Source organism: Odocoileus virginianus, chromosome 26 (assembly GCF_023699985.2).
Source record: "Odocoileus virginianus isolate 20LAN1187 ecotype Illinois chromosome 26, Ovbor_1.2, whole genome shotgun sequence".
NCBI classification, from domain to species: domain Eukaryota; kingdom Metazoa; phylum Chordata; class Mammalia; order Artiodactyla; family Cervidae; genus Odocoileus; species Odocoileus virginianus.
This window is the reverse complement of record NC_069699.1, coordinates 27,296,523-27,319,349: the sequence shown is the minus strand read 5'-3', so window position 1 is coordinate 27,319,349 and position 22,827 is coordinate 27,296,523. Positions and strand designations below refer to the sequence as shown.

The 22,827-nt window shown below is 39.5% G+C and overlaps 1 protein-coding gene across 12 annotated transcripts in view; it reads right to left on the bottom strand.

Annotated features, from left to right (window-relative positions):
• The window catches only part of FOXP1 (forkhead box P1), a 615,660-nt gene that overhangs the window by 505,425 nt on the left and 87,408 nt on the right, over positions 1-22,827 (bottom strand). For all 12 annotated transcript variants that reach the window (XR_011483693.1, XM_070455670.1, XM_070455679.1 and 9 more), the window contains exon 2: positions 18,867-18,997. The gene's annotated coding sequence lies outside the window, so the exon portion shown is untranslated. The remainder of the gene's footprint in view (positions 1-18,866; positions 18,998-22,827) is intronic.

Genomic DNA, 22,827 nt, shown 5'->3' with positions numbered 1-22,827 from the left:
CTGAAGCCTCTAAAGTCTCCTGCACTGGTAGCCAGGTTCTTTACCACTAGCGCCACCTAGAAACTCTACAGCATATACGTTCTCTAACGGAGGTATCCAAAGGAAACATAAAGTGAACCACATCCGTTCAGTTCAGTCACCCAGTCATATCCAACTCTTTGTGACCCCATGGGCTGCAGCACGCCAGGCTTCCCTGTCCATCACCAACTCCCAGAGCTTACTCAAACTCATGTCCATCACGTCAGTGATGCCATCCAACCATCCCATCCTCTATCATCCCCTTCTCCTCCCACCTTCAATCTTTCCCAGCATCAGGTTCTTCCCAATGAGTTGGTTCTTCATATCAGATGGTCAAAGTATAGGAGTTTCAGCTTCAGCATCAGTCCTTCCTATGAATATTCAGGACTGATTTTCTTTAGGATTGACTGGCTGGATCTCCTTGCAGTCCAAGGGACTCTCAAGTCTTCTCCAACACCACAGACTTTTGTTGGTAAAGTAACATCTCTGCTTTTTAATATGCTGTCTAGCTTGCTCACTGCTTTCCTTCTAAGGAGCAAGTGTCTTTTAATTTCATGTCTGCAGTCACTATCTGCAATGATTTTGGAGCCCCAAAAAGAACTCTCTCACTGTCTCCAATGTTTCCCCATCTATTTGCCATGAACTGATGGGACCAGATGCCATGATCTTAAGTTTTCTGAATGCTGAGTTTTAAGCCAACTTTTTCCACTCTCCTCTGTAAGGGTGGTGTCATCTGCATATCTGAGGTTATTGATATTTCTCCTGGCAATCTTGATTCCAGCTTGTGCTTCTTCCAGCCCAGTGTTTCTCATGATGTACTCTGCATATAAGTTAAATAAGCAGGGTGACAATATACAATACTGACATATTCCTTTTCCTATTTGAAACCAGTCTGTTTTTCCATGTCCAGTTCTAATTGTTGATTCTTGACCTGCATACAGATTTCTCAGGAGTCAGGTCAGGTGGTCTGTATTCCCATCTGTTTCAGAATTTTTTTACAGTTTATTGTGATCCATACAGTCAAAGGCTTTGGCGTAGTCAATAAAGCAAAAGTATATGTTTTTCTGGAACTCTTCGCTTTTTCAATGATCCAGCAGATGTTGGCGATTTGATCTCTGGTTCTTTTGTCTTTTCTAAACCCAGCTTGAACATCTGGAAGTTCACGGTTCATGTACTGTTGAAGCCTGGCTTGGAGAATTTTGAACATTACTTCGCTGGTGTGTGAGATAAGTGCAATTGTGTGGTAGTTTAAACATTCTTTGGCATTGCCTTTCTTTGGGATTGGAATAAAAACTGACCTTTTCCAGTCCTGTGGCCACCGCTGAGTTTTCCAAATTTGCTGGCATACTGAGTGCAGCACTTCTATAGCATCATCTTTTAGGATCTGAAATAGCTCAACTGGAATTCCATCACCTCCACTACCTTTGTTCATAGTGATGTTTCCTAAGGCCCACTTGACTTTGCATTCCAGGATGTCTGGCTCTAAGTAAGTGATCACACCACTATGGTTATCTGGGGCATGAAGATCTTTTTTGTATAATTCTTCTGTGTATTCCTGCACCTCTTCTTAATATCTTCTGCTTCTGTTAGGTCCATACCATTTCTATCCTTTATTGTGCCCATCTTTGCATGAAATGTTCCCTTGGTATCTCTAATTTTCTTGAAGAGATTTCTAGTCTTTCCCATTCTATTGTTTTCCTCTATTTCTTTGCACTGATCACTGAGGAAGGCTTTCTTATCTCTCCTTGCTATTCTTTGGAGTCCAAAATAGAGTGCAAAATGCAGTACTTGAATGCAAACTCAAAACTGACACAATGGTCTCTGTTCGTTTCCAAGGCAACCATTCAATATCACAGTAATCCAAGTCTATGCCTGACCGGTAATGCTGAGGAAGCTCAAGTTGAACAGTTCTATGAAGACCTACAAGGCCTTCTAGAACTAACACCCAAAAAAGATGTCCTCTTCATTATAGGGGACTGGAATGCAAAAGTCAGAAGTCAAGAGATATCTGGAGTAACAGGCAAATTTGGCCTTGGAGTACAAAATGAAGCAGGTCAAAGACTAACAGAGTTTTGCCAAGAGAACACACTGGTCGTAGCAAATACCCTCTTCCAACAACAGAAGAAAAGACTCTACACATGGCCATCACCAATACCAAAATCAGATTGATTATATTTTTGCAGCCAAAGATGGAGAAGCTCTATACAGTCAGCAAAAACAAGACTGGGAGCTGACTGTGGCTCAGATCATGAACTCCTTATTGCCAAATTCAGACTTAAATTGAAGAAAGTAGGGAAAACCACTAGACCATTCAGGTATGACCTAAATCAAATCCCTTACAATTATACAGTGGAAGGGACAAACAGATTCAAGGGATTAGATCTGATAGACAGAGTGCCTGATGAACTATGGGCAGAGGTTCGTAACATTGTACAGGAGGCAGTGATCAAGATCATCCCCAAGAAAAAGAAATGCAAAAAGGCAAAATGGTTGTCTGACAAGGCCTTCCAAATAACTGAGAAAAGAGAAGTGAAAGGCAAAGGAGAAAAGGAAAGATATACCCATTTGAATGCAGAGTTCTAAAGAATAGCAAGGAGAGATAAGAAAGTCTTCCTCAGAGATCAATGCAAAGAATTAGAGGAAAACAATAGTGAACCACATATGTAATCTCTAATTTTCCAGTTAACCATATTAAAAAAACAAGAAGAGACAGACAATAGTAATTTTAATGATATCTTTTATGTAATCCAGTATATCCAAAACCTTATTTTATCACTTCAACTTGCAATCAGTGTCTCTGAAATTCAGTCTGTTTTGTACACTTAGCCCATCTCAATTCAGACTAGCCACAGCTATACTTCATGGGCCCAGCAGTCACAGGAGGCTAGTGCTAGATGCTGGAAAGTACAATTCCAGACGACCATATTGCCATGTCCCACAAAAATAAACACAATTTCCCAAAGAAATTCTTATCTGATTCTGTTTTAAAAGACTATCAATATTGTCCAGATTGACTATATTTCTACATGCACATAGACAGCTTAACTAAATCTAGATGGGCGTTCTAAGGAATTTCCATATCAAGTACATGTATTTCACCCTCCAATATTATAATTGCCTGCCTAAATTCTATACAAAATCAGCACTCATTAATCTGTTCTGTTTGTTTTAAACTTAAGGTTCCTGTCCTTTGGTCTTTTGACAGTTCAATAAAAAATGATTACGTATATGACATTCCTGGGGCATCCTATAGGTTTAAGAATGTTTCATTAAGGAATTACTCAGTCTAAAGGACAACTATTGACACATCGCATTTCCCCTCTTGATCTTGGTAAGTGACACCTCTGACTTCTACAAAGGGCTAAAGATGAGGGCACTGATGTACTTCCAGACCCCTGAGCCAGTGCTATGGGTATACTTTGCTCTGACGGTTTCCACCATCTTTCTTCCTGCTGAGTTTGGCGCACTGTGAGGGTGCGACATAGTGCCCGCATCCCCTCCCGGGGGGACCCCAGAGAAACAGGATAAGATGCTCCGTTTCTCCCCGAGCTTAATAATAAGTATGCTGAAGTTCAAGGAGCTGGAAGTGTCCTTAGTCCAGTAACATCCTCAAATTCTGAACACTTAAATCCCTTCTCATTTCCACAGAATTTTTGCTTCCAAGTTCGTTTTCAAAAAGCTCCAAGAAACTGTAAAACTCTCATAATCAAATGCAGTTGAACCATCATAAAATAAAAACTCTGAGAATTGTGTGTAAGCTGTCAGGACTTGGCTCACTATTCTCATTTACTTAATAAAACACACTTTTAAAATAACTCTCTATTCATATATTTATAGTAAAAATATAACTTTTTGATTTAAATAATTACCTCAACAAAAACAATTTGGAAATATACAAATCATACAACCTAAAAACAAAGAAACATTACTAACACCCCAATGCTATTTCTCTTGTAGTATTTATTTAGCCTTGCATACATAATGCTGATTTGAATATTAGCGAAAAAGCCAATTCAGGTAACCATGACACCTCCAAAATAGGCACAAGCAATAAACATGACTGAAATCCTGTCAGATTATTTAAGTGAAATCAGAAAACTAATTTCTAATACTGAAATTTTGTATCCATACATAAAGTACTAACTGAAACAGATCTTCAGAATGAAATTTCCCCAAATGATTAAAGTAAAATGTGAAACCTCACAGTTTATACAAGACAAGAAACATTTGGCTGCAAATGGTTTTATAATTTTGCTAATTAAAAATTATCCCATTTCACTTTGGATTCCTCGTGTAACAGAAACAGGAATAACCTTACCATGCCAGAAACACAAGCAAATGATTAAAGTTCTGCTCTCAAAAAAATCTTTAAAAGTTGGCAAAACATTTCATTAGGCTACAAATCAAAATCCGTCTGTCCTTGACATCTCTTTAATGCCTTCCAGATTCCACATCTACTTTTTTAAATCACTCACTGAATTACTCAGAAATTAAAATATGTTAAAAATACAACTCATCTTGGACCTTCAGAAAAGTCTTCTGATATGGTACGACCTCCACGTCCCTCCACAAGTGTCAGGGACCCCTAATAACATCAACTGATTTATGCAAAGTATTCAGCAAATTTCACAATGAGAAAAAAACATATAATATTCCCAGAATCATGCCTTCATCAATAAATCTGCTACATGTGAAGAATATAAATAAATACTAAAAGGGGGCCATCGTGAACTCTCTTCTGAAGTTTGCCAAGTGGAAATGGGTACAACTATGATTAAAAATAAAATCATTTTCAAGCTTCCAAGGTGTTACCAACAAAATATGCTTAGAAAAAGAAGAATTCGAGTTGCAAGGGGTTTGAATGACGAACATGTATCTCTCTGCAGAGCTAATGAAGGCAATGTTTACAACGCACACTTATTTATTGATGCTTCCCTTCCCTGAGCCCTCCACGTGCCATGGAGGCAGTGTGCATTAATGGCACTGAAAGGCAGAGAACCTTCCAACTGCGAGTTGCAGCAGTCACTGTGTCAGTGGAAACAATGAATCACAGGCGTTCAACCTGGGATGCGTTGTGGCAGCACCTTACATGTGTCACCGATGCGTCATGTGACATGGCTGTTGCCATGGTGAGGCTCCATGTTCAGGAAATGTGTTAAGTCTTGTAGGAGGCACCCAGCCATCCCCCAAGTTACCCATGCCCATGAGTGTATTCTGAAATCTTCCTACTGCCGATAACATTGGGATTGGCTGCCTCTCTGGGAGTCTTGTGGGAAGAGGAGGAGGGGGAGAAAGTCATCTGGGAAAAGCCAAGAGCAAAAGAAGTATTCCACCCTCAGTGCCTGTGTTTGTAGGCTCCAGCCCATTCAGAACAGCAGTATCTTGAAAAATAATTTGACAGTTTTGATAGAATAAACGTAGACTCGCCCCACAAAGCAGGCTGATTTTTCTGTTACATGTATCCTTCTCATGCATTAAAATAGATAAAGCAAAAGACACCCAAAATGACACAATTTCTTAAGCAGGTTAGAAAACTATATGGATTAAGGATATATGGATGAATAATTCTGATCACGCTAACCAAAAAATCCTTGAGTTTTTATTATGAGCTTCCAACTTGACCCTGACACTGCTTCTGTAGTCTGAAAATAGGAATAAAACTCAACAGACTCATAGTCATGAGAATCAAATCATCTACTGCCACTAGAGGACTGAGTGGAGTAGCTGGCACATAGTAGGCCCACAATAAGCTGCTCCTGCAGTCGCTACAACCATCATACAGCTACCTGGCTCAGAACAAAGGGAAGCCTATACTGACTCACAAGGAAAAACTTAACGATTCTTGAGCATTAATTTCTTTACCTGCCAGCTTCCCATGTCTGGGATTTAAGAGGCGAATTAAGACAAGTCAAAATGTCTCCAAATGATAAAGACATTTTTGTGGAAAAGAGGCTCTCTTAGGTGAATTTCACATAAATGTAGACACATAACAAAAAATACACCTCTGTGGCTATTGCTGCCTTGAGAAAAAACACAGATGCTACAGGACACTTAAAACCAAACGAGAGAGGAACAGCAGAAAACGCAAAGGATTTTAGCCAGAAGACTAAGAAAGGATCTGTTAACTATTTGAAGATATTTGATGGATTGTCACGTAGAAGAAATGGGTTTTGCAGAATTTCAAAGCACCAAAAGATTAAGTGGGATGCCTGTGAGTGGCAGATTTTAGTCCAGTGGAAGAAAGAACTTCCTAGTCCTAAATGCTGGTCAATAATAAAATGGGCTACCTGAAGGATAGAAGTTTACCATCTCAGAGTTACTCAAATAGGCTGGATGTTCATGTAGAACCAATATGGCCTCAAAGATGTGGGGCATGCATGTGGACAGCAACCAGCTTTTTACTATTTCTGTGAACACTAAAAGTCTAGGAGTCTCTGAATGTATATGATGGATATCACTGATGTGCACAGATACACATAAAAATCCACACTGCAGAAACACTCCAGAAAGACAATGGCAAATTTGCTATAATGATCTCAAGCCACATATTTTATTTAAGAAATAGTTTAGTGCTGATAGCTAACTAAATCATTCCCTGAAAATCACTACACGCCAACTCTTTGAACAACTTATGTGTATTGACTCATCTAACCCACAATAATTTATGAGTTATGATAGATACTACTAATATTCACATTTTAAAGATCAGGAAACTGAGGCCCAGGGCAATGTAACTTACCCATGTATATACTGATAACAAGTGACAGAGCCAGGATTCAAATCTGGCTAATATCTGGTGTTCTTAATTGCCGTGTTCAGCTCTTTATTATACATTAAAGGTTCAAGGTCTTGGTTCTGGATCCTGGAATACGTTTCTTTTTCACTTAACAACAGCAGCAAAAACAAAAAAGAGAAACTAACTCTATTCGCAAGGCTTTCAACATAATTCTACCTTTGTTGTATTCTCTCTCTCACTTTCTCCCTTTTTTTTACATTACATTTAGGTAAAAACATTTGCTTCTTAGAGGTACATCGTCCTTTCCAGATGTTTATTCCCCAACTAAAACAATGATACTCTGGTTCATAAGTGATGGCTTGCTAAAAACCAGAAACCCATTCCCTTTCACATCCCAGTAAGTTGAATCATGATATTTGAGAAAGAAATAATCCTCTAAATTATTCTCCTAGGCCTTTCTTGAAAAATATCCGTGTTCATGTCTCTTCTCTGGTCCCACATTTTCTCTGACTCGATGCTGTGTTTGTTATACCCTGGCCTCCGTGCTATGAAAAAGGCCCACTAAACGAACCTACTCTTCCTCAGTTTGCCTAGCCTTGACTCACCAACCTGTCTACAAGGTAAAAGATTAAAATCTTTCACAGCAAGGGGAGAGGGGACTCAATATGAGGTAACTTCTCTCCAGAATGTTCACACTTTTTAAAATTTTTTAAAAACTTTAATGAAATATAGCCAATTTACAATGTTGTGTTAGCTCCAGGTGTATAAGAAAGTGATTCAATTATAAACACACACACACATATACACCCATGTGTAAAATATGTATATGTGTGTTTGTATGAGAAAGGAGTACATCAAGGCTATGTATTGTCACCCTGCTTATTTAACTTATATGCAGAGTACATCATGCGAAATGCCAGGCTGCATAAAGCTCAAGCTGGAATCAAGACTGTCGGGAGAAATATCAATAACCTCAGATATGCAGATGACATCACCCTAATGGCAGTAAGTGAAAAGGAACTAAAGAGCCTCTTGATGAAGGTAAAAGAGGACAGTGAAAAAGCTGGCTTAAAACTGAACATTCAAAGCTAAGATCATGGCATCCAGTCCCATCACTTCATGGCAAACAAATCGGGAAACAATGGAAGCAGTAAACAAACTTTATTTTCTTGTGCTCCAAAAATCACAGTAGACTGTGACTGCAGCCATGAAATTAAAAGACACTTGCTCCTTGGAAGAAAAGCTGACAAACCTAGACAACATATTTAAAAGCAGAGACATCACTTTGCAGATAAAAGTCCGTATAGTCAAAGCTATGGTTTTTCCAGTAGTCATGTACAGATGTGCGAGTTGGACCATAAAGAAGGCTGAGCAATGAAGAATTGATGCTTTTGAACTGGAGAAGACTCTTGAGAGTCCCGTGCACTGAAAGGAGATCAAACCAAGTCAATCGTAAAGGAAATCATCCCTGAATATTCATTGGAAGGACTGATGCTGAAGCTGAAGCTCCAATACTTTGGCCACCTGATGCAAAGAGCTGACTCACTGGAAAAGACCCTGATGCTGAGAAAAATTGAGGGTAGGGGAAGGAGACAAAAGAGGATGAGATGATAGGATGGCATCACCGACTCGATGAACATGACTTTGAGCAAGCTCCAGGAGATGGTGAAGGACAGGGAAGCCTGAAGTGCTGTGGGGTCACAGTCAGATATGCCTGAGCAACTGAAAAACAACTGTGTGTGTGTGTGTGTGTGTGTGTGTGTGTGTGTGTGTGTTTCTCCTTTAGATTCATTTTCACTAAAGGTTATTAGAACATATTGATAGAGTTCCATATGCTATTTTCTCTTTGGAGAAAATCAAATGACACACATTATAGGCCTTCTGATCTCTATTCTTCCTTAGATAAAGTAGGGATATTTAGGGGAAAAAAATTTCTGCTTTAATCACTCAGAGTGTTGGTGTGCACAAGAACCACTTTTAAGTAATTCTTATATTTTTCCTTAAAGCTCTCAATTTTATTAAATGCTGCATTTAAGCAATAGTGAGAAACCAAACGATGGGCTAATAGTATTTTGCTACCTATTTCATATTTTATATACATATATATGTGTGTGTGTGTGTGTGTGTGTATACAAATAATACCTAACTCAAGTTTTAAAAAATGTCCATTTGTAACTGTAAAAAATTTCATCTTAATTCCACTGGTGAGATACACAACACATACCAGAACACACTGTATTGAAGAGAATATAGGTCTTACATACCAGTTTCAGAATCCATTTATTTTCTGTGACTTGTTTTCCCTTTCACTTCATCTTTTACCCTCTGCCTCATTTTTACTTCAGGCTCACCTTTCTCTTGTTTTAAAAGGGAGGAGGAACCCTCACTAAATTTCACTCTAAATCAATAAATAGTCCAATCACACAGAACAAGCCTATCTCAAGATGAGATGTGAAGAAAACATGATGACATTATTATTTCATCAGAAACTGGAGAGCAAATGATCAGGCACAAGAATAGTGACAGAACTACAACAAAGGACTGCGTCCTTAACGCTGCTTCAGGCTGCAAGAAGATGCAGAAAACCACAGGCCCCAGGGCCAAATGGAACCCTACACTCACGAACTAAGAATAGTTTTTACATTCTCAAAGGGCTGGGAAAAAATTAATCTACTGCTACTGTTTAGTGATTCTATGGAAATTATAAGAAATTCAAAGGTCTGTAAATAAATTTTAGTGGAAACACAGCCATGACCATTCACTATGAATTACATATCAGTTCACTCACTCAGTCATGTCCAACTCTTTGCAACCCCACAGACTGCAGCACGCCAGGGTTCCCTGTCCATCACCAACTCCCTGAGCTTGCTCAAACTCGTGGAGTCGGTGATGCCATCCAACCATCTCATCCTCTTTTGTCCCCTTCTCCTCCTGCCCTCAATCTTTCCCAGCACCAAGGTCTTTTCCAGTGAGTCAGCTCTTCAAATCAGGTGGCCAAAGTACTGGAGTTTCAGCTTTAGCATCAGTTTTTCCACTGAATATTCAGGGTTGATTTCCTTTAGGACTGACTTGGTTTGATCTCCTTGCAGTCCAAGGGACTCTCAAGAGTCTTCTCTAACACCACATTTCAAAAGCATCAATTCTTCAGCGCTCAGCTTTCTTTATGGTCCAACTCTCACATCCATACATCACTACTGGAAAAATCATAGCTTTGACTAGATGGACCTTTGTTGTCTAGTCACCTATGGCTGTTTGCATGCAACACAGTAAGTGGCTGCAACAGACCAGGTAGCCTGCAAAGCCCAAAATATTTCCTCTCTGGATCAGAAAGTTTGTTGATGCCTGTTATCAACAGAGAAGTTAAATGACTCTTTTACCAGCACACACATACAGAAGCAGATTTTTTTTTTAAATTATAAAACTTTTCCAAAAACACATTAGAAAGAAGAGCAAAAGGAATCTCCGTATACTCAGCACCAAAATCAGATAAAAAGCTCTTCCTTTTTATCACCAGGCACTGCCTGGAAGCACAGATACCGATCGGCACCAGCGGGCCTCATGTTCACTTACCCACCCTGAATTTCAGCTCCCCTAATCCCTCCTTCAATTCTGATGACTATTCACCATCATAAGAGAAAACTATCCTGATATCTTTTTAAAGCAGCAACATTACTAACAATTAAAAAGCTGCCACCACACATGCACAATAACTTTCTTGTATTTTAATATGCATATCCATAGTCTGATTATAACAGCCTGGAGAGATTGACAGGAAATGACTGAGTGTAATGGCTCCAGAGGAGACACTACATTGATCAGTAAATAATACACGTTTTTTGAAACTGTCTAACTGCATATTTACACTTGTCAACTCTTATACACTTTGGTGACAGAATTCTTTTTCAGATACCTACATAAAAAACTCTAACACTGATTTTTAAAGTGTTTTTAATAATTACCCTAAAAAACACTTCTAAGATATGTAAGGTTTAAATTATATCCACCAAAGAATGCCACCTGGAGCATTAATTGCTACATCCTTAAGATTTCCAGTTATGTCGGAGTATTTGTAAATGTCTCAAAAAGGTTAAAATACCATTTCAGGTAATGCATACCTAGTGCTTCCTAGGTGCCAAGCACAGTACTAAGGACTTTTCACAGAAAACAAGGCAGGTGCTACCACTGTCCACATTTTGCAGAGGAAGAAACTCAAGCTTGGAGAGCAGCCTTGATGTGGCCAAAGTAACCCTCCCAGTGAAGCCTGCGGGAGAGGACTTGAGTTTATCTACTCTGGTTCAGAGACCAAGCTCTAGGCCTATACCTGGGTATGGGTCTGGAAATCTGTATTTAACACAATTCAGGTAGCCCCTGAATCACATGCTTGAAGAACAGGCTCCAAGGACTTGGAAGCAGAGCAGAAGAAAGTCCAATGGGCCCTGGTGCAGTCCCCTCTGCACCTTTTCAAACGCTGCCCACGGAAGGGTTAGAGAGAAACTCTTTAACTGGTGTATCACAGCCCCTGGCATGTCACAATGATCGGCTATGACAGCTACTCAACCACTGTCATTTTTTATAGGTTAGTCAGGGAATGCTTGTATGTCAGGTAAAGTTATTTTATCTATATTGTCCAGAAAATTACTTCAACTCTTGGCTGATTAGGTTAGCATCTCCTTGCCCTAAGACTCCGTATCAATTCAATTACACCAGCAGCTGCAAGCTGCCCAAGGTGGTACGGAGGACAAAGGAGTAGAAACCTGGTTCTACCCAGTGACTGGTTTACCGACACCAGGCTAGATAACAAGCCAGATCAGCCCCTCACTGATGCCCCTCCTCCCAACACACACACCTTGTTTCATCATAGAGTGGTAGAGTATACAAACAAGTAGAGAAAATAGTACCATGAACTCCCGTATACCCAGCACCCAGATTCCAGACGATCAAGATTCTGCTGCATTTTTTCTTTTCTGAAAATGTGTAAAAGAAATGGCAAAATAACATAGCATCTCACCCTTAAACAGTCCAATATGCCACACTAAAACATATGGGAAGAAAAATTCCCTTAATAACAACTGAATGCACAAGTTGTAAGAAAAACTCCACAAAGCATACCTGAACCTAGCCTCCTGTCCCTCCAGCCTGCAAGTGCATCCTGGATGGGCAGAAGTCCCTGCAGCTAAAACACAGGGATCTACATACATGTGACAAAGTGGCAGGCCTGACCTTGCCACTGCCTGGCTCTAGCCCTGGGCACAAAAGCCCAATAGCCCAGGTTTTCCCTTTCTTCACATGTTCTCTGGAGCAGTGGGCCTGCTGGCCCTATGTCTGGTCATGTTGTATCAAAGGAGAAAACTCATCTACGTGGATGTTAGGGATTCCATGAGCCATCATCACCTAGAGCATTTTATTTTACAAGAGGACCTGAAAGAAGCATGCAACACTAAGCCCAACTACATGTATCTGGAAGATTTTAGATTTAGAGGAAAAGGCCAGTAAGTAAGGAATATTTTTGAAAAAAAAAAAATTGGAAGAAGTTATTCCCTTTTTTATCACTGTCCTATAAAAATCCTGTGTGTAGATTAAGCTGCATGAGTTGGATTTAAATGAGTTGGATTCCACTTCTTCCTAAAGACAACTAGAAGCTATGAAATCTTCCCTGCCTAAATCAAATAAAACCATAGAGAACCATGGAATCAAAGGTAAGGAAGTTGTATGCCTTCCTGGTTAAGACACAGGCTTTGAAACTGGCCCACCTTCAGGGAAACCCCACTTGTAAAACCTGCTCTGTGATCTTGAATAGTCACTTAGACACTGAGCTTCTGTCATTTCAACAATAAAAACAGAATAATAATATACAGAGACACTGTTAGGATAATATGAAATACTTTATGTGATATCCAAACCACTACAGGCAAAATAAATGCTCAATGACTGGCTGCTATAATTATTTGGTACAAGTAATTATTGGTACAATTATTACTAAAACCTCACAGAATATGAGGAGGGATGAAAAAGATTTCATCTCATGAGCCTCTTCCAGTCAACTGGTTGGAGCTATATAGAATAAACAATGTATAACAGAGAATCCAAGAGCCACCACCTGGTCAGACCATAACAGGGCTCACAGATTTTGGCATCCTTGACAAAAGCCAATCATGTTATCCTACAAATGTGGCTCAACAGGTTACCAATCCACATGTTAACTCTCAACCATTTTCCAGAACTCTAGTTACCATGACTAAACAATCAAATAATACGTTGAAACAAAATTGAAATGTAAGTTAACTGAATGGTACGTAGATATGCTAATTGCTCATTTTTCTTTTAAGGAGGAGTTAAAAGGATGTCAATTCCCCACAGGGTAGGGCAGCAGCCTGAACATAAGCCAAATGGAAATTTCCTTCTCTTAACCTCTGTGCTATAACTTGAACCAAGTGAAGAGAAAACCTACTATTTTCAAAAACAACATGCCATGTAGTTGAAGTTCCTAGAATTTTACATCACAGAAGATGTCATTTGAAATATAATAGCTGAATGCCTTCCTCCCTGGTATAGCTTGCTTTAGCGTATCGATAAAAACCAAGATTAATAGGCAAAAGGAAATTGCAAGATACTTGTTCGGCCCGGTCAGCACCTGGTATGTGTATATGCCCCTCCCTTTAAGAGAGAAACTGCACTTGAACGGGCAAAGTCTAGGTTTAGTTTTCACTCCACCACTTCCGTGCTGTGTCTGAGCCTGAGTTAATGCGCAGGTAACAAGAGGGTAACAGACTCTCTTATCTTTTCCAAAGTTATAGAAATTGAAAAAAAAAAAAAAAACTAGAAAACTATAATGCTTCAGACACACAACACCAAAACCAGTTAAAAGGTACAAAATAAACTGCCTACCAAACCATATACACATGGTGCACACATATCAAAATCCAGTTGTCACACAACGAGAAAATTGCCAGAATTGTGTCAAATTTTCTCAAAATTGCCTTGTGTGACATATATTGGGGTAAGTATACTATACTCAAAGACAAATCACTTGCCTGACATGATTGTGAGCACATTCATGTAAATGCTGAATTTGCGAGCTTAGCTCCAAGGTTTTAAATGGAGTCATTTCTCAGGCCACATCCACACTGAGCGGAGAAGAGAATGTGATCAATTAGTGATGTCTGCCAGGAGCACAGGAACCAGAAGAGATGAAGGAATTACAAAATCGAAAGTATGTCCAAAATGTTTGTCACTTTTGATTTAGGCAAAGGATTGGATGCTTTGTGCAGATGTCAGAAGAACAAAAGCCTGCCCACTACATTAAAAGTTTACAGTGAATTTGTATGTCCAGGGAAATGTGTGTATAATCCCATAAGGGGCTTAGAGAAAAAATGGAAAATATCTGCAATATAAATGCAGATTACCTTTATTACAAAATTGGATCATATTCTCATTCCTAGACTAATTTCCTATATCATAAAACCTATATTCAATTTTATAAATAGCATACACCAAGAATCATAAATTCAGTTAATGCAGAAATTTAACAGTTTTTTTTTTGTTTTTAATAAAAGTGAGAAAAGGCTGTTTTAGAGCAAGTATCTAAAAGGACAGAAAGGGTTCTTTCTTTGAAGATATGTTTTTCCCTCTGACTCTACCTCCTTGGGGACATAACTAGAGAAGAAATAAATTTCACAGCTAATATATATGAAGTAACATGTTTAACATTATCCAATGAATTTATACCTACCCACACCATATAAATTTATCTCACATAAACTGTCACCTCAGAGAGAATTCATTAAAACAATGTTATAGCTTCTGAATTAAATGCAATCTTCTAATTGGAATTTAATCTTACAATAGTAGTTGGTGGATTTTCTTTTTTAATTGACAAATGGAATAATTCATTAGTTTGTCTTGCAGTTCTGTCTTAAGAATTTAAAAGTCAAAGTGACACAGGGACCGGCTGGCCATGCTGTGAGCTATTGGGGGGTTCAGGGTGGCGGGTAGTGGGGCTTCTTTCACCGTCAGCAGAACTCCTCCCACTGCTTTTGGGCAGGAAAGGATGGACACTCTTCCTCTCACCATCCTGCATTACCAGGTTACTAATATATTCCATTACCTTCAAGTAAATGTCATGTTAATTTCTGATCTTCATCAAGCCAGACAATGGTTTCCCCCTTGGCCCCTAGCCAATTAGCTATGTGGAAAATATTCAGCCAATTACATTACTTGCATTAGGTTAGAGACTGGAGAGAAAGGCAAAATAAACGCTTCAAAAAACTTCCGAGATAAAATGTAAGTTGACACTGTCTTCACATGCTGGAGTCCAAGTTATACAGTTTGATAGGCAGCTGCCAGCACTCATAACTGCTTATTAAATCTAGGCTCTCTTTATGGCGTGAGTGAAGATCTGTATTTTTACCAATATTAGGTTCACTGTGTTATGAAAGAGACCAAAATACTTAAGATCATTCGCCCCAGCTTATAAAACATATTACGTAGTTTATTCAATTGTTAAAATTACTTCTCAAAGTCAAAATTTCAGGGACTGGAAGTTTCAGCGCAGCCAGTGCCTTGGCCCACTGACCAGCTTCCTGCACAAGGCAGCTCAGAGGGGGAGCACACCGACCAGCTTTCCTGGCCCCAGATGCCTGCTATCTGTCCTCACCTTCTCCTAGAAGCTGCACCACCAGCACACCCCAGCTCAGAACCAATGACAAAAATCCACATTCTTGAGTTTTAAAAAATTCCAGAAACTTCAAGCCACAAAGTAGTCCACTACCAAACCTTAAACGACATCGATTATTTTCCCTGTTTTTAACCTCTTTCTAGGAGGTCAAAAGCTACGAATTTGGTAAGAGATCCAAAGAGAAACTATGGACAAGTAAGCAAAAATAACTGGTGACAAAATAATGCTGCATGATATTTATGCCCTTATCTCAGATCCACCAGCGAGGGACAGTTTATTGGTAGGGAGAGTGCAAGGCTAGGAGACAGACGGACAGCCAGCATATCTGCCATCTACAGTCAACTCTTCTCAGGAAAACTCTATGCAAATCCAGACTGTTATTATCACATTTATTAATAACACTGTGGCTAACTGCCTACTAATTATGCAGCAGACTTACCTGCTCCTCACTCTTAAGAGTCTCGTGATGTGCATCAGATAGGTACCAACAACAAAGCTTCACACCAAGGAAGCAGGAGTCAGCTCTGATCTACTGCTGGCAAGGGATGGCACTAAAGAACCACATCACAAAGAGACCTCTTCAAGAGCTCAGCCTTTCGCTCTCTGGATCCTGACCCTAAGCTAATTTATTACACAAGCATGGTTATCACCAATACAAATTGAGTACATTGCCCAACTACCTGTTTTCTGAACGTAAAATTCTGCCATAATCATCTAGCTGTTCAAACCTTTTCTCATGTGGTGACACTTCCATGCACTGGAGTAAGGAATCTGTTGTCTAGTTGCCTATTCCTGTGACTGGGACCTTGTTCTATCATGACGTCACTTATCAGAAAACATTTCACTCAGAACTGGAGGTGATTTCATGCCTAAAGACTCCAAATTATCAGCTGTAACAATTAACTGGTGCTTCTTTTGGCTACTCAATTAATTGTTCTAAAAGTTCTAAAAGCCATAAGAATGAATACATTTTTGAATGTATGACTATGAATACATTTTTGACAATAGAAGGATTAACTAGCTGTCAGCTATGCAGTGCATCACAGGCCAGGTTACTGCATCATGGAGGAAGAAAATCAGTCCTTTAAACAAATCTTGAAGGTATGCTTTGAGGCTAAACAAGGATAGAGAATCAGGAAACATACCCCAGCTCATCAGATTTCAGGGATCTTCACTTCCGACTAAAAATAGAATGAAGGCAAATTGATCATAATCTGATAAATATGAAGCAAATTCCTTCTTTAGAAAAAAACTGATATGTGTCTGGGCCTATTATCAATACAAGAGATATCATTTTCATTATAGTTCTTTAGACTGGTTTTTCAAATAGAAGGCCTTACCCAAATGAAATTAATGAACAAAATGAGCCTAGTCTTCAATAAATCCATTCATGTAGTTTTCTTCAATTTCATACATTAATTTATGATAGTGAGATTGAGTTAGACTCTCTTAATACTGAAGACAGAGATGACAGGTAACCTCAAACCTGAGTTTATTGCTAATTCAATACCTTCACAATTCCAACCACTTCTATGAATTCTCATGTTTACATGAGACAGACCCAGGCTTTCTTCTCAACTCTACCTGAATCCCCAAAGATATAGTTTTTTATAATGCCTGCTAGTTGCTCACTGGTCTACCGACCACTTATAAAAGTCTATCACAGCTGCTCAGCAATCGAAAACCTCAGAAGAGCTTCATAGGAGAAGGAACCATAGGACTTGCCCAGCACCATCCCACAAGATCATCATAGCACCCTAACAGATCTAAAATTCCATGACTCCATTAACCATTTCTTTTCATGGTGTACATCCTTGCCTTATGTGCTATTGATTTCTACTTGCTTTATTACTTGCCAGTGAAAGAATACTATAACAGGAAGAGACATGGCTCTGTTTTTCCTCTATCTCCAGCTCCAGCAGAATGAAATGTGATAAGTAATCAGATACCAAAGGAACCTAAGTGAAGTGAATTTTAAAGCCCACAGGCTCTTTGAGGATCACTTGGTCTCTGATACTTGGGCTGGATGCTTCACCACAGCTCTTTTAATCTACGAAATGGGAAGGATTTGTCAAAATGACCTCTAACTGTAAAATCTTTAAAAATATGGCCCAAAGCAGCTGAATGCAAAACAACAGCTTAAAGAGACACATATCAGCAAAGGAGGTTTACAAAACTGCAGAGCTTGGATGTCACACTCTATAATTGAGATAAGCTAGAAAGAATCACTGATGATTAAAAAAAAAAACCTGGCTCTGACCAAGCCCAGGGACATAGGCAACTCAATTAGACTTTCTGGGCTGCAGACGCTCCACCTGTAAAATGAGGACTTAAACAGACATCTTCCAGGGCCTTATTAGCAATGACAAATACGACACTTTAACCAACCTGCTTTATTTTAAATACAGTAAATTAAAACAGAGACTAACTTGTCCCATGTCAGCTAGCTATTAGGTCTTCCAATTTTTAATACAGTGCTCTTTCTACTTCACTGTACTTACCTCCATTAAATAGAATCTGTTTCAAATATAGCTCCACTAAGACAGACAAACTGAATTCATACCAATGGTTCTTTCTTATTATTAAATGCCATTCACTACAAAATTGAAACCAAGAGATTCCCCATAAAGTTGACCTCATTTTATGACAAAGCTACCATTGAATCACGTCAGAGTTTTTACCCAGAACAACTAGCCTCAGCCAATTCTTGTCTCTGATAAAGGCAAGTCACTACTGTTCCTTCATTACTAAGGGTAGCCAGCAAGTTCTGAGGAACGTGACAGACGCCATCAAATAAGGAAAACACATGTAACAGGAAAAGATCGTCAAACCTCTCCTGACACCCTCCCCTAAAAATTACAATGAGTAATCTGATGAGGAGAACTATGATAGGAATAAATGCTCGTAAGTCTATCTGCAAATTGGTTGAGTCCAAAATTTCCAACCCTTCCGCTTTCTCAAGAACCCCAATCATGTAGAAGTCTTGGGATGGGACCTTCTCAATGAACAAATCAGACTTAAATTCCCCTCCCACCACTCAAAATGAGGTCTTTATGGTCTTATGTCATGGTAGTTCATTTTATCAGCAAACTGTAAGGAGACAAAAAATATGCAATTACTCTTTCAACTGTGCATGTAGCTCCTAATTTAGATAGTCTGTCCTTCAGAGTATGCTTAAAAGAATCACACAAGCAAAAAGAGTTCTCCTGTGTCCTACTATGCCTTTTAGAAATCCTCAGATCAGTGTACAAGTTACCCCAAAAGGTTCCACCAGAAAAAAGTGACAGTGTCTGCTCTTTCTCAGTGAGTCTCTCATCTTCATCGTAGCTGTGCTGATGAACTTGGGAGTTTTTTCAGTTTCCTGCATCGGGCAGGACCCCTTCAGCCCATGTTTGGCCTTCTGAATTTTCAGACGAATAATCTTAAATGTTCACTCACCCTTTCGACCAGCAGGCATCACATCCATCCATTCATTGTTGACAGCAAATGTGAGAAGGTATTGAAGCCTTCACCATTGCCCAAAGTGTTTCGTTTGGAAACTGGAATTGTCAGCAAAAGCTCCTGGGACACTGCAATACAAAAATATTTTTTTACACATAACTAAGATGTAACTTCTAAAACCACCACTTCCTTAAACTTGAAAACAGCACTATAGACATAGAACCTAGAGGTAGGGGAAAACACCTTTCAAATGAGGTATGTCGATATATCAAGTGTGATGCTGTAAAATATAAACCGGAAATAATGTTTTGAAAGATACAGATACCAATTACTTCAACACATACACTGAGAGGTTGTTGTTTATTGCAGACTTTGTGCCAAATATTTTACATATGTTGGCGTAACAAAAATAGCATTTTTGTCCAATTATAAAGTGCTCAGTAACAATAAGCTGTTTTAACTCAAATCTGACATGGATAAACATACTGATTCATATTAAGTAACTCTCTTTGCTAGAAGATAAGAACATATAAAAATAAAAATTGTTTCAAAAATAATAATAAACATCAAAACTAGGAAGATAGGTAACTATAATCATTTTCCTCCAAAATAATTCTACAAATATTTGTGAATTATATATAAGGAGCAAGAGATGTTTCCTGGAGATAGTTCCATCAAGATAAAACACATCATGTAATGTGCAGATGACCAAGAGGAGAAGCCTGAATTCTGGACCCAGCATTGTTATCAATCATGTGGCTCCATGAAAGTCATTTAAAACCTCAGGATCCCAGCCCTTTCATCTGCAAGGTCAGGTCACTAACTGATGCTTTTCATGTCCCTTCTACCTCATAGCATCTTGGTGTTTTTGGATAAAGCCTATTATGTCAAATAACCTAAACTATTAGCTTCTCCTCCAGGCTTCCAGATTAAAAAAGAAGGTTTTTACCATGAATCTTCCATCAACAGCAAAACTGAGCAGCAGGCAGAGGATTTTGCACATGCAAAGAAGAATTCTCACCTTGGCACTAGTGCCAAACCTTGGTATACCTGCACCCTCTGCAGCCAACAACACCCACTGGGTGCCCGTGGAAGGCTTCCATTCCTCTCCCAAGACTACAGCTCCAACTCCTATGGAAATGTGCCCACATGTGTTATAGATAAGTGTTTCTCAAATTTCAGTATACGTAAGAATAACTAGAAGACCTTTCTAAATACAGATTCCAGGGCCATTGCCAGAGACACTGGTTCAGTGTCTCTGGAATTGGACCTGAGATTCTGCATTTCTACCAAAGTACCAGGAAACTGGATACTGCCAATCACAGACCACAGTTTATCTCAAAATGATAAAGCCCCTGTGTCCAAACTCCAAGTAGCCTTGAGATATAAGAAGCATTTTCGAGACTCAGGGAAGCTCTACAAACCTACTAAGTCGATGTCACGTAGCAAAAAGAAAGGGGTTGAAAATGCTCAGCATCTTCAGGACAAAATCTTTTTTCTTCTTGGCCTAGAAGGCCGTCCATCATCCGGTCACTTTCTACTTCTCTGCCACCACAATCAGCCACCAACTCAATCCTCAACTACAACATGGACGTTTTGGGTGCACATCCATTTCAAGAAGCCAAGGGTTTTCCAACCTCACGCTTGGTGCACTGGCTTTCCCAAGTACCTGGAAAGCTGTGAGCTTACTCCTTAAACAAGTGGCTCCTTCTCATCACAGGGTCTTCTGGGCAAAGGTCCCTTCAAGCATGCGGTCTCACTTAACGTACTTAAGCTAGGTTTCCTATCACCCCAATTAAATCGTTCTATTTGCTGTCCTCAGAGCTCTTATCATCACCTATAAACTTTTTTCTCATGTCCTCACTTGTTCTCTTCACTAGAGTATAAGCTCCAAACGATAAGGAAACTTCTCTGTTGTATTCTTCATTACCCTCCAAAAATTTAGAAAAATGCCTGGCTCATAGCAACCACTCAAGACAGACTGAGTCAATAAACAAATCAACAATTTAAAGAACTAATTCTCAGGATCCTATAAACATACAATTGCCATTCATTGAAAATACACACTGCATTGGATATTTTTTTCAGTATTTTACAACAGTTATTTCATTTAACTCTATTCTTACCTCATAGACACTCTTACATGCAGATAAGAAAACCAAGGCACAGGAAGTTTTAGTAACTTTCCCAATATCACATAGCTATTAGGAACTTGACTCAACAAAGTTTGCAGTTGAAGAAATCTGTCTTTTTCTCGTCAATATATTAACACAAAATGTTATGTGCCTACCTTGCACTAGACACTTTTCTGACTGGACCTTGCTTGAGTGAGTTTTGGCTGTAAGGCCTTGTAGAGGATACACCTTTCCGACCTGAGATTCCTTGTTCATACTGGGAAAGCTAAGGCATCCAGAGTGACCAGGCAGATAATATGAGTGAGCAAGACAGACCAGGTGTGAGATCCAGGGGGTGGTGAGGGAGGCTGCAGGCCCCAGGCTCTCTGAGCTAAGAGAGCAGCCAGTGGCCCCACAAGCCCATGACTGCCCTGTGACAACATAAACCCCAGGCTATAAGAGCTTTCAATTCTAAAATCAAAGGCAAGAATCCAAACCACTATTTTGTAAAATTTCCTCACGTTTAAAAGATAGCAGCTAACGTTTTAATAGAACACATTTAATTTAAAGGGAAAAAAGCAAGAAAAAGAACCCTTGCAACCGCTATACCAAACGATGGCTGGGGACACAGCTCTGGCCTGTGATTCAAGAGGGATTTGGAAGCACAGAGAAGCCACACAAGTGAGCACATAAAAAGACAGTAGGTATCTGGGCAGAGAAGAGATTTTGAGAGGAATTTGGAGGTTTTCAAGCTTTGGAAGGAAATGAAAGCGGGACTGCAAAGGAATTCCTCCAAAACAGAATATCGGAGTAAAAGGCTCTGCGGTGTTGTGTTGTCGCTAAGTCATGTCCAACTCTCTGTGACCCCACAGCCTGTCCCACCAGCTCCTCTGTCCATGGGATTTCCCAGGCAAGAACACTGGAGTGGGTTGCCATTTCCTTCTCCACAGGATCTTCCCCACCCAGGGATCAAACTGACATCTGCTGCGCTGGCGGGCGGATTCTTTACCACTGGGTCATCTGTGAAACCCAGTCAGAGGTTTACAGGTGGGTTAAAGAACCGCTCTGAGAAGAGAGGGACCAGGCAGGACTTCCATTCTGGATACACACAGAGGCTGACTTTCAGCTAAGACATAAGTTGGTTAAACAAAGCTTAAGAGTATCATTAGTGTTATCCAGCTTGACTTCCTAAAATGTTAGTGTCACCAGGCATATTAAAAAAATAAAGGACAAACTACCACTGTGGTGTGTGCAAATTTTTTGGTTTTGTGTGTTAAGAATTCAACTGACTCAAGACTAAATTTCATCTCCATCAAGCTGTGCAACTCAAACCAAAATAATGTATGAATGACAGATACTAAGCTTTAAATGTACTTACATTATATATACTATACACTCTCTACAGACACATACAGTACATATATACATAGTGAAGTGAGAGTGAAGTTGCTCAGTCGTGTCTGCTCGTTGCAACCCCATGGACTGTAGCCTACCAGGCTCTTCAGTCCATGGAATTTTCCAGGCAAGAGTACTGGTGGGTTGCCATTTCCTTCTCCAGGGGATCTTCCCAACCCAGGGATTGAACCCAGGCCTCCCGCATTCCAGGCAGACGCTTTACCATCTGAGCCACCAGGGAAGCCCACATATATACACAGACACATATATATAGTGTAAGTTCTATAATTCTACCCAAAACACTGTATGAGCGACATATTACAGTTGGTATATGCACAGGATATACACTATAAATACACTCTGTATATAGTATATATAAATCATATGCATACACCAATACGCTATAAAATACAAGCTCTTCAACCAAAATACTACATAATCTATATACA